Below are 12377 nucleotides of genomic sequence, written 5' to 3'. Positions count from 1 at the left end.
ATTAAAGCAAGAACTAGAAGAATCCAATGTGGGTCGCTTATCATGTTTAAACAATAATCTTGTGTAAATGTTCACCAACATCTAAAAACCTTCTGTGGGGAGGCAGAGGGAAGAGGAATTATACAATGCCATGGGGTCTATGCCTGAAAAAGAGAACTATGGATTATTTATTTTTGTGGTAATGCCTAGGAGTATTAAGAATGGGCTGAGCTAATGATACTTCATACTGCAAAAACATAGTCTGTGACCCAGAGACTTCACCAAAATGCTAAAGGTTCCATCCAAGAGAGCAGAATATAACTAGGAAGACCAGTCTTAGCTGTTTTGCTTAGACAATGAAAATAAGATGGAGAATTTGAGAGTCCTTGCTGAGTGCAATGCTCCCTAATTGTTTCTGACACTGAGAACTTAAGCTGCCCAAAACATGACACAACCTGATCAATATACTGTACTATTCTTTGAAATAATTTCATAATTGGGATGGAGATCCTGGCTAGTTTCAGATATTTCAGATACTGCCTGTAAACCTAATACTTGATAGCTAAAGCAACAAGCTATGCCCTAAGAGCTTGGCAGAAACCACCTTTTTAATTAAATGCAGGAAAGTTTTTAAAGACTTCAAAAATAAACTTTGGTGTCTATGAGGAACCGCCAACTTCTTGTCACCAACACTTATGATGCTTGCAGTTTGTTAGGACCCAGCTCATAGGGAAAGATCTCCATGGCTGCCTAGTTGAGGGCCTAGGGAGCAAGTTCTGCAGGAAGTAGTTAGCTCCTACAGGAGATCATGGATCAGAATGAGGTTTCATGTATAATATACATGACAGTTTTGTTTGGAAAAACTAAAAATAAGGCTCCAAAGAGAGAAATCCTAGTGCTGTGGGGAGTGACTGTTAATGCTGCTGACAACTCGCTGTGTGTTTAGAGATTCTGAGTTCTTGAGCAGGGCTACATGCATTGCATTTCCAGCAGAAATGACCCAAACCTAAATGATGTATCCAGTTACTGCTGACCTTTACAGTTTTTAATTCATATCTGATCTTTACAGTCTCAGCCCATTCTTAATTTGCATAAGTCTTGATACACCAGTATGTTAAAGACACATCAACTGTCATAAGCATGCTAAGTCTGGCAAACTTTTTTTTTTCCTTTGGTGACTTCCCTTTCAGTGAAAGGGAATCTTTCTTCAGTTCAATAAAAGAACCATGTATTAAAAAACCCCTATAGTTTCAGTTTGTGGATTCTATTTTTATTCCAAACATGCTTTCACTGCCAAAGAGCCTACATGGGCTGAATCGGAAGCAAATGGAAGAACAGAAACATGTTACTGATTTTTCTTGAAATCTGTTGTTTAAAAGGGAGAACAAGAATTTCCTCTCTTGTATGCAGTGTTCCCATACTGTTGCATAATTTGTAGTGGCAATGCTTGTCAAAGAATTATCTAATCGTTTATGTTAAAATGACAGTTTGTCAAGTGTGGTTGAGAAACTGGTTTTCATACAGCGATCTTCTCTGAGAAGTTTCTAGTACAGTAGGTACCTTGCCCAGAACAAAGTTCCTTGGTATTTAAGAGCAAATGTGGACGTGCTGCTTCTCTTACAGTCTCAAGTTGTAAACTCCTGTGAAGTTGTCACAGTTGACCTATAATAATATCTGCATCAATAAAATGAACTGGAATGACAGTCACTATGTTACACTGTTATTACCTGTTTATTTATTGTGTGTAAAATAATGAAGGTTGGGGGCCTGAATGCTGTGCAGTACACAGACACTGAATGAGAAATTGCTTCTGTCCCAAAGAGCTTAGTCTCTAAAATAGACTAAGCAGACAAAAGGTGGGAGGGGAAGCAATGTGCCAAAATAGTTGCTTTAGGCTGTAATTAGAATCCTGCTGTCCCAACTCTGTCTGGTGCTTTGTCCAGTAGATCATGCTGCCTCCTGCACTATTTCTTAAATTAAATTGGTGCACGTGCAATGTGCTCTAGACCAGGCTAATATGTATTCTCTCTTTCACTTCTAAATTCCAAGTGCTGTCAATTTTAACCTCACAGGCTGGAAACAGACTTCACCTTTATGCTGCCACAACGTTTTTTTTTTTATGGTGGCACAGAGCAAAAACAAGTGGATGTCCATGTTCTTTGTCATGTCACAAATGTCTTTGTTTGCAGCTGCAACCCAAAGTAGTAATTTGTGCCACTTCTTCACAGAAGATGTCTGTTTGCATTATGGTGGGAGAGCATGGGCAGCCTGGACCTGCCTACACTCTCCAACTGCCCTGGGCAGGCACTCCCAGGGGTTAAGGGGACTGATCTTGCATGCCCTAGGAACTCCCACGCAGGATTGGGTCCTTTGAGCCCCAGGACTGCCTGTCTGACTTTCCCAGTTTACAGAAATGCACCCCTAGAAATCTCTCAGGGTGCATTTCTGTAACTAGGGAGCCCTGGTTTTTCCTGCTTAGAGACTTGCTCCTAAAGATTCCAGCAGGTATGTCTCTGTAAGCAGGGATCACATTGCCTGTTGTCCCACATGATCAACAGGTGGGACAACAGGCAAGGCACATTTTCACCTAATGAAACAGATCAGACACATCCCGGTACTGCCAACTGCTTCATAGTTAGTATGGTCAGAAGGGACCTGAGCAGATCATCAAGTCTGACCCCTGCCAGGGCAGAAAAGAGTGCTGGGGTCAAACAACAGCTAGGTGATTATCTAGCCTCCTTTTGAAGACCCCCCAGGGTAGAAGCCAGCACCACTTCCCTTGGAAGTTGGTTCTAGATCCTAGCCACCCTGACTGTGAAGTAGTGCATCTTGATATCTAGCCTGAATCTACTCTCTGTCAACTTACAGCCGTTATCCCTTGTTACTCCCGCTAGTGCTCGGGGGAACAGGGACTCTCCCACTGCCTGCTGGTCCCCCTTGGCTAGCTTATAGATGGCTACCAGATCCCTTCTCAGCCTTCTCTTGTAGAGACTGAACAGGTTCAGGTCCCATAGCCTCTCCTTATATGGCCTGCCCTGCTGCTCCCTGACCATGTGAGTGGCCCTCCTCAGGAGGGATGTGGCTAGCATTGAGAGGGTCCAGAAGTGCGATGCCCAGAACTGGATGCAGTACTGCAACTGTGGCCTGACCAGAGTCGCATAAAGGGGGAGGATCACCTCCTTGGACCTGCTTGTGATGCATCTGTGGATGCATGACAAGGTGTGGTTAGCCTTTCTGACCGTGTCCTCACATTGGCTTCATTTGGTGATGTCGATTTATACCCACAGGGTCACAGAATCATAGAGAAGTAGTGATGAAAGGGACCTTCAGAGGTCACCTAGTCACTATGCTAACAGTGAAGAAGTTTGTTTTTCCTGATAGCCAGTCAAAACTTACTTTGTTACAACTTGAAGCCATTGGTTCAAGTCCTCCTCTCTGCAGCAAGACAGAAATGGTGCTTTCCTTCTTTATGGCAGCCCTTCAAGTATCTTTAGACTGCTATCGTGTCCCCTCTTAAGCACCTTAACCACTTCACAACTTCCTGAATTTGAAGAGGTAGAAGTTGGTTTAACAAGGTACTTCGATCTCAGTTACTCTTGACACTTCGGAAGATGTGGGTTGGACAAACTAGTATGAGGAACAAGGATCAACCCCATTGAAAGCTCAGTGGTATTTACTACAGAAACAACAGGGGTGGTGGTGGGGGTAGTCTGACTTGAAGACAAGCTTTCAAGAAATTCTAACTTGGTGGTCTCCAACTTTTCTAAGTAGGAGATCACCTTTGGCATTTAAAAGCAACCCAAGCTCTACTGTCCGCCACCACTGCCAGCCCCCGCACCCAGCAGGTAAGACTGTGGGGAGGGGGGCAGATCGAGGCAGAGGGAGAGAAAATTTGGGGGCGTGCCTTGCCAGCAAGCAAGTCCCACCCAGCTGGGGCCCCACTCAACTTACCCCTACTCCTGCCTCTGCAGTGCTGTCACTGTGGGGGCCTCGATCTAGACCCCCTCCCCTTCCCTCCACCATGGACTAACCTGCTGGGCTGGGGTGCACACGTGGGCACTCAGCCCCCAACCTCAGCCTCGGATTGACTCAGAGGCCCTGAGATCTACCGGTGGATCGAGATCCACTGGTTGGTGACCACTGTTCTAACTCTTCCAACTGTGCAGTTGGTCCAATAAAAGATATTCCCCCAAGAAATTCTTGCCTCATGCATCATTATATTAAAATTTAAGGGGAGATGTTTAAATCTCCACTGGGCAGTTGGATGCCTGTTTTCATGTGCCATATGTTGGATAATAACACAAAAGGACTCCAGGCTCATAAAACTAAAAGGACTCTTTGTTTTGGAGATGCTGGATTTCCAGGGCGCTTTCTGCAAGTCTGTGCCCAGCTTAACTTCCTGGTGCTCCCCCCCCAAACTCTTTTCTGCAGCCTGTCTTCTTTCCTCCAGGTCTATATATGCTAACGCTCTGGCTGGCTCCTATTACTTATCAATGGGCAGCCTATTCCTTGTTATGTCTTTCAGGATCATCCCCCATATAATGCGTAAAAAGGAATCTCTTTCTGACAGACTGAAGGAGGCAGAGGAAATAGCTTTCAGTCTTGGCTCCAGAACTACTGACTCTTCAGCGTGTGTTCTCAGCTTCTGAGTTAAAAAAAAAAAAAAAAAAAAAAAAAAAAGAAAATGCTGGGTTTTCGTTTGGTTTTCTGTTTTAAATCGCATTCTCTGGATTTTATATTTTAAAACTGTATTAAAAAGAGCTTTGTTTCCCACTTTCCTCCACATCACCCAGTAGGTTTGTGCACACATTTTTAAGTGAATTTCACATAAACTATCCTGCAGAGATTTTGAAAAGCTTTAATAAAATCAACACGGCCTAGTCTGGTTTGCACATATAGTGTTTCAGGACTGCAAAGGAGTAAGGGTGGGTTAGGAAAGAGGGAATTCCTCTAGCCAAGGAGCAGTATGTGGCTGATGTATGTTACCTTATGCTGCCCCCTGGTTGCCAGCTCCATACCACAGATTTTCTTGGCTGTGATTTTTTTCAATTACAGGCGGGGTGAGGGCAGGGGCTTCCCACACTGATCTTGGGGCTGGTTTTGCCTGGACAGCAGTCCAGAATTCAGATGGATGATGCAAAAATGACTTACTACCTTTCTTCTCTGCTGCCCCAGGGCTGTGCTTTCTGTTCTGTTCCTCAGGAGAGACAGGACAGAATCTGCCTCTGCTATTTTTAGTTTTAGACTTTCAGATTTGGTTAAAATGTGTAAAATGTCTGAGCTCCTTTTGTTTTGCATATACTTCCCATTAAAGGTAACGAGATGTGAATGTTGATGGAGTTAAACAAAGGAACCAAGCAATATGATAATTCCTAACCTGTGAAACTATTGTCTCGCTGTGTGAATAGTTATATGGTTGTATGTAGTCTTTTTATTCAGAAACACTGCTTTTGGTGATGTCTTCCTCTTACAGCTTTGATACCAAAAGGCTTTCTCTTCCTTAGAAACCAGAAGCCTCCAACAATCAGCTTTACAAGCAAAGCTTCTAAAATATTATTATTTAAAGCACTTATTTAACAAAATATGATTAAACAGAGTGGCTCAGTCCAGTTTCAATCAATCGTATACTTTGCAAAATCTTGAATGCCAAACTTCAGGCAAATCTGGATTCAAACACTGAATTATAAAACTGTTTAAAAAGGGGGGTGGAAGGGTCATAGAATCATAGAAAAATTACTGGGTTGGAAGGGACTTCAGGAGGTCATCTAGTCCAAACCCCTGCACAAAGCAGGACCATCCCCAACTAGATCATCCCAGCCAAAGCTTTGTTGAAATGGGCCTTAAAAACCTCCAAGGATGGAGATTCCACCACCTCGCTAGGTAACCTGTTCTAGTGCTTCACCACCCTCTGAGAGAGAGTTTTTCCTAATATCCAACCTAAACTTCCCTTGCTGTAACTTGAGACCATTGCTCCTTGTTTTCTCATCTGCCACCAGTGAGAACAGTCCAGCTCCATCCTCCTTGAAATGACCCTTCAGGTAGTTAAAGGCTGCTGTCATATCCCGTCTGTCTTCTCTTCTGCAGACTAAATAAGCCCAGTTTCCTCAACCTGTCCTTAGAAGTCATGTGTCCCAACCCCTGAACCATTTTCGCTGCCATCCACTGAACTCTTTCCAACTTGTCCACATCCTTTTTATAGTTGGGGGGGGGGGGGTGCAAAGCTAGACACAGTACTACAGATGTGGCTTCACCAGCACAGAACAGAGTGGAATAATCCCTTCCCTTGATCTGCTGGCAACCTGGGGCACTCCACTTGATACCAGCTGCCAACTAGACATTGAGCTATTGATTATTACCCATTGAACCCAACAATCCACCTTACAGTCCACTTATTCAACCCACATTTCCTCAGCTTGCTTGTAAGGATGCTGTGGGAGACAGTAACAAAAGCCTTGCTAAAGTCAAGGCATATTACATCCACTATTTTTCCCAAAATCCACAGAGCCAGTTATCTCACCACAGAAGGCAATCAGGTCAGGAGATTATGATGAAACCTTGGATAAATCTTTCCTTCTAGTGGTACTTCTGTGTGCCACTAATGAAGATGCATAGAAGTTAACTACTAATGTGCTTGTTAAAGGATTTTGTTGTCAAGCTATTTGTTAATCTCTTAATAACCATGTGGTTTACAAGAAAAAAGAATTTGTATTATTGCTTTGGATGCAGTCAATAAGCACAGCCATAAACTGTCCTCTAATTTGCCAGGAAGAAGCATAACTATCTCTTCCCTCACTTTTCAGAAGTATGAAGAATAAGCTATACCACAATTACTAGTTTAACATAATGGCACATACTTTACATGAATTTCCTTTAAAAGGGGTGATTGGAAAATTTTAACCCATATTTATAGAAATGCTGCCTCAGGGAGAAGAACATTTTGGGTCTAAATCAAATATTTTGTAGTTGGGATTACTTATTCTGGTTATTTGGTATGTCTAGTCATGTTCTGTACTTCAGCCTACGGACAGAGGTGTTTTTGTTGCATGTTCCCACCTCCACGCAGCTGACTGGTAATTTAAATAAAATCTAACTCCATCTGCTTCTGCTAAAATAAGTATGTGGAATGATGGTATTAATAGAAAAGACCACCTGTTGCATGTTACTTTCTTCCCTCTATGGCTGGACTAAGCCAAGTTGTGCATAGGTGAATTGTGAGAAGTACATAAACTCTGCTCCAGATAAAAAGGCAACAACTATGTATTTAGTGTCTAATGTTGTAAACGGGCATAGGACTTTGCAAAATCCACTGCATATAGAAAACTTGTTTCCTTGCTCCAAATGTATACCATCTGGGTGCTAGAGGTAGATGAGAACAGGGCATAGATGGCAGCGTGACTGTTGCCCATGTGTCCCCCAGTCTGATTCTCCTCTTCCTTGTGTGTCTCCTCCTTTCAGGTGTGCCTGTTTATTGTAATATGTGTCTGCATATAATCTTTTTTTGCCACAACTGAATCAAGGGTTTAGGCTCTAGGCACATCTTTTGCTTTAATTACTTCTTCTGAGAGGTAGAACAACTTTTCTGTCTTTGGGGGCGGTCCATGTAAAAAACAAAACAAAACACCCATACTATAGTAACTTTCTTAAAACAAAGATTTAGTAAAAATAATGTTGGTAAATAAAAACTTACCTGTCTAGTGGAATCTTAACTGTGAGCCCTCTGCCAAAAGCTAGGGAGGCTGGCAACCCTTGCCATACTTGCGTTCCCTAAAGCAGCTTCATTTCTCTGACTTGGCTGAGTGACAGCTTCATTCAGCTGTGTCCCCACACAACCGCATCTCTCCCTCACCTGAAGTGCTGATCAAGTTCCAGTGATAAGAACCTGTATTAGGGTGAAGTTTATATCTTTTTCCCTAACACGTCTTTATTCAGAAGAAACAATTTTTTACTGATGTCAAAATTATTGTTCTCTTATTCTCTGGCAGATTTCCACACCTGCCTGCCTCCAAGTCCAGCATTTGGAAGTTACGTTTAATCTCCTCTTTCCATCATCAGCTGATGATTCAGGTAACCATTTGATTTGCAAATAACTTGCGCATTGATATACGAGTGAGATTGTTTCTTCCTGTGAGGTAAATATGGTTTTTATCTCTGCTTATACAGGCAAAGTGATGATTTCTTCATTAATTTTCCTTGGCATGAAATATAAACAGACAGATCCAGCCTGTATGCTGCAGTGGCAGAAAGCATAATGCCAAGAATGGGTGGACAGAATATAAGAATCAGGAAAGAGGTGTGTGGGGAAAAATGTAAGAATTAACGTTGTATGAGGAAATGACACACATGACTGTAATGGGAGGGAGATTATACAAGGCCTCAGGAACAAGATGAAGAACTTCAATTTTTATTTGGTAAAACATGGCTTGTCACTGGGGGATTTCAAAATGAAAGGGAGTGATGTGCTTAGAGCAGTGATACTCAACCTCTTTATCTAGCAGGCTAGATGAGCAGTGCCCAATCCCTTTGCTGGCCATATTTGGCTTCGGACCCAATCCAGTGCCTGGGGCAGGTGCAGCCAGAGCCCCATCTGGCTCTCCAGGGGGGCAGGTGCACAACTCGGCCACAATCCAGCCCTGTGGGGAGAGGTGGGGGAAGGGGCACCACCCGCCTCATCTAATCGTGTGGAGGGGAGAGTTGTGGCCTGGCTCCAACCCACCCCAAAAAGCTAGGGATTTTGGCAGTGGGATGGTGTGGCAGTACTGCCACTACTCCCCTGCTGCCAAATTTACTGACCCATGTGAAGCCCCATGGGTCAGATTCCAAGCCTCCATGGGCTGCTTTTGGCCCACAGGCTGGAGGGCGAGCATGCTTGGCCCAGACTAGGGGTAGGCAAGATACGGCCTATGGGCTGCATCCGGCCCACAAGGCCATTCTATCCGGCCCGCGGGGCCCCTAAAAAAATGTAGAAAATTAATATTTCTTTGCCCTTGGTTTCTGTTAAAAATGACAGTAACCAAAGGCAGGGCTTCCCCCCCCCAAACCCACAGCCAGGGCTTCTGCCCTGGGAGCACGTGGCTGCCCCGTGCCGGAACCACAGGTAAGTGTGGGGGGGCCCGGCCTGGCCCTGCCCTATAGCCAGTGCCCTATGCTGCAGCTGCTCACAGCCCATGTGGGGCTGCTTGTGCCTGTTCCGGACAGCCCTGCATGGGCTGCGAGCCCCTGCAGCAGGGAGTGCCAGCCATGGGGTGGGGGAGGGGCTGCTTTTCCCCTCCGCACTTGGCTTTTCCCTGGGCTCCTTCCCTGCACGGAGAAAGGCGGCCCCTCCCCCACCCCATAGCTGGCACTCCCTGCTGCAGGCGCTTGCAGCCCATGCGGGGCTGTCTGGAGCAGGCCCAGGCAGCCCTAGGCAGGCTGCAAGTGGCTGCAGCATGAGGTGGGCGAGGGGCTACTTTTCCCTTCCCCCCTGTGCTCAGCACCATCTTGTAACCCGGCCCCACTGCCAGCCTGGCAGCGGGGCCGGTTTACAAGCTGGTGCTGAGCATAGGGAAGAGCGGCCCCTCGCTCACCATGTGCTGCAGCCACTCACAGCCCGCCTGGGGCTGCCTGTGCCTGCTCCAGACAGCCCCGCGTGGGCTGTGAGAGCTGGCTATGGGGTGAGTAAAGGGTTGCTTTTCCCTGTGCTCAGCACCAGCTTCTTTCCTGCTGGCAAGCAGGGGGTCAGGGCTGTGCGCTGCCCCCCCCACCTGTACTGCGGGGCTGGGGGGCACTGGGTGTGAGTGGGCAGGGAGCCAGCGGGAGCATGGGGCCTGCACCGGTGCCCTGGGCTCAGCGCCAGTGGGGTCCAGAGCAGGGTGGCAGGAGCGTGGGGTTCTATGGAGCCGGGCCAGCTCCCCCTGCTCCCTGCTGCTGCAGCCCAGCCTAGTTCCATGGACCTGCCAGCCTGCACCCCACTTTGGGCCCCACCGGTGCTGGCCCTGGGACATTGGTCTCCAGACAGTGACTAGGGGGTGCGGCACCTGTCAAGGGGTGGGGCTACCCATGCGGCCCTCGACAGCCTGCCAAAACTGGCCCTAGTGGCCCTCTGCCCAAAAGAATTGCCTGCTGCTGGCCTAGAGCAAGAAGTAATGAAAACAGCTTTAGAAAGAGCATATGAAGCAGTGAGAAAAAAGTTAAAATAAGAGGAAAGATGATACTACTGCTAGCAGTAGGGACAAGTAGGAAAGGGTGAGGTTTGGAGATACTTTAAGAAATGAAGCCAAAATGGGATCTTCCACTGCTCAGCTGTGCAGGAATAACCGAGAAGGGGTTAGAGCAGTGATTCTAAACCAGGGTGTTGGGGTACCCTGGGGTGCTGTGAGATCTTTTTGAATGGTGCTGCAAGAATGTGAGGAGAGAAGCTCAGGCTCTTCCTGCCTAGCTGCTCTCCTAGCCCCACTGCCTGCTCCTTCTGCAAGGAGGTAAGCACTGTAATAAACATTAGCTTTTGAGATGGGGTACTGCTCAATTAACAAGTTATGGAGGGGTGCCTCAGGTCTGAGTGTGTTAAATCTAAAAAAGGTTGAAAACCACTGGCTTAGAAGTAAGAAGGTATAACCAAAATCTTGGTGTTTACACCTTTGCATGCAAGAATTAAGTGCCTTCACTGGGCACTGGGTACCTGATAGGTGGGGCACAGTTACATTCCTGGTCTTCTCCTCCTTTCTACAGACGTAAGAAAGCATGTGTTACGCATTTTTAAAGTATGTGGCAGAATAAGTTACCTTAGTAAATATGGTCTAAATGGAACCAAAACAAGGAGGGTTCATAACTGGTTGGAAAATTTATACCCAATCATCAATGGTTCAATGTCAAACTGGAAGAACATGTCAAGTAAGGGTCTGTCCTGGGTCTGGTACACTTCAATATATTCCTTAATTACTTGAAGGATGGAATTCAGTGTAAGCTCAATAAATTTGTACCATGGATGATGTAGGGGATTAGGTTCCAATTTATGAAGGCAATTTTGAAAAAATGGTCTGAAATAAAGATTAAGTTGGATAAGGAGATATGCAGAGTTCTAGGAAGCAACGGTATATGTGCAAAGACAAAATTGGGAGCAACTAGATTGGTGACAGAAAAGAATCAGGGATTTATAGTGGATTGCACTATAATATTAGCTTCTTGCAACAATAGCATACACGGAAGACCATCATATCCGGTTCATAGCAGAGATTCTTCCACTGTGTTCAGTACTGGTAGGGCCTCAATGGGCATCAAAGCCACAGAAGGCATCCTTGTTTGGAGGAAAAGTGAATGCTGACAGATGAACACTAACTCCTGAGGTTTCTCTCAACCCTCAGACATCCAATTTAATACAATTTTTAAAGTCTGTATCGTGGGATTGTGGTGGTTATTAGTATTCATCTATGCTAGGAAACTGCCTTGTTTCTAGCTTTCCATCTATTCAGTATGATCTCTGTGAGATCCATGCTCTGAGGAGGAATGTAAGTGGCTGTCACATTTGCATACATAATATCATTTTAGGGGTTTAGATGAGAAATCTCTCTTCTGATGATGCAAATACTACCTCTGTCCTTTTTAGTAAGGATGTCTAAGGTGATGACTAAGGTGTAATGACAGATATGCAAGTACAGGTACCTATTAAGACATACCTTAAAAACAGGTGCAAGTCTGAAGAGACATGCTATGAACTTTTTTGAATCTAACCTGCAGAGGTCTAAGTCTTGTCCAGCCATTTTTGGCATAAAAATATTTTAATAACCAATAAAATACCATATTTACTTGAATACAAGATGAGTCATCCCCCATCTTCCCAATCAGCACTGGGGGAAGACCCCTCATTTTATATTCACATACAAGGAAATCTCATTAAACACTGTCTATCATTAAACTGTCTGGCACCAGCAAGGCCAGAACCAGCCCCCCCCCCCCCAAATTGCTATATTTAGTAGTTTTATATTTGGGTAAATACAAGGTCTGTGCAAAGCTTTGGTCACTGATTCAATTTGGTGGAGATTTGGTAGCTGAATTTCCAAATCTGAATCTAATCAGAAAACGCATTAATCTCTCCGAACTGATTCAGAAACCTCCAAATCGATTCGGAGAGATTCGATGATTTGGACATAGACACAGCTTTATGTGTGTTTTTTCCTACATGCCTCAAGGTACCAGGTGGCTCGTGAACACTGTGATGCTGGAGCAGATTGAGTGTCCCACAGGAGCGTGGGGGAGTCCCCAGTGCGCTCAGCAGTGGACCCGGAAGTGGACCAGAAGCACTTCTGGGTCTGTCATGGAGTGTGCGGGGGACCCCCTTCTGACCCCGCAGCTTGGCAACTGGTGCCACCTGCAGCAAATCACCCAGCCAGATGGGGGTCCGCTGCTGAGCATGCAGGGGGCCCCCG

General features: G+C 45.4%; 1 protein-coding gene and 1 long non-coding RNA gene across 4 annotated transcripts in view; one reads left to right on the top strand and one right to left on the bottom strand.

Moving 5' to 3' along the window:
- Window positions 1-12377, top strand: part of LOC109280708 (uncharacterized) — a 54229-nt gene that overhangs the window by 28704 nt on the left and 13148 nt on the right. For both annotated transcript variants that reach the window (XR_009455587.1, XR_002087127.2), the window contains exon 2: window positions 7962-8043. This is a non-coding gene — a long non-coding RNA (uncharacterized LOC109280708). The remainder of the gene's footprint in view (window positions 1-7961; window positions 8044-12377) is intronic.
- The window catches only part of TNFAIP8L3 (TNF alpha induced protein 8 like 3), a 70088-nt gene that overhangs the window by 48986 nt on the left and 8725 nt on the right, over window positions 1-12377 (bottom strand). The window lies entirely within an intron of this gene.

Source organism: Alligator mississippiensis, chromosome 11 (assembly GCF_030867095.1).
Source record: "Alligator mississippiensis isolate rAllMis1 chromosome 11, rAllMis1, whole genome shotgun sequence".
In the NCBI taxonomy this organism is placed as follows: Eukaryota; Metazoa; Chordata; order Crocodylia; family Alligatoridae; genus Alligator; species Alligator mississippiensis.
Note: the sequence above shows the minus strand (reverse complement) of the source record. Positions and strands in the feature narration are given on the sequence as shown.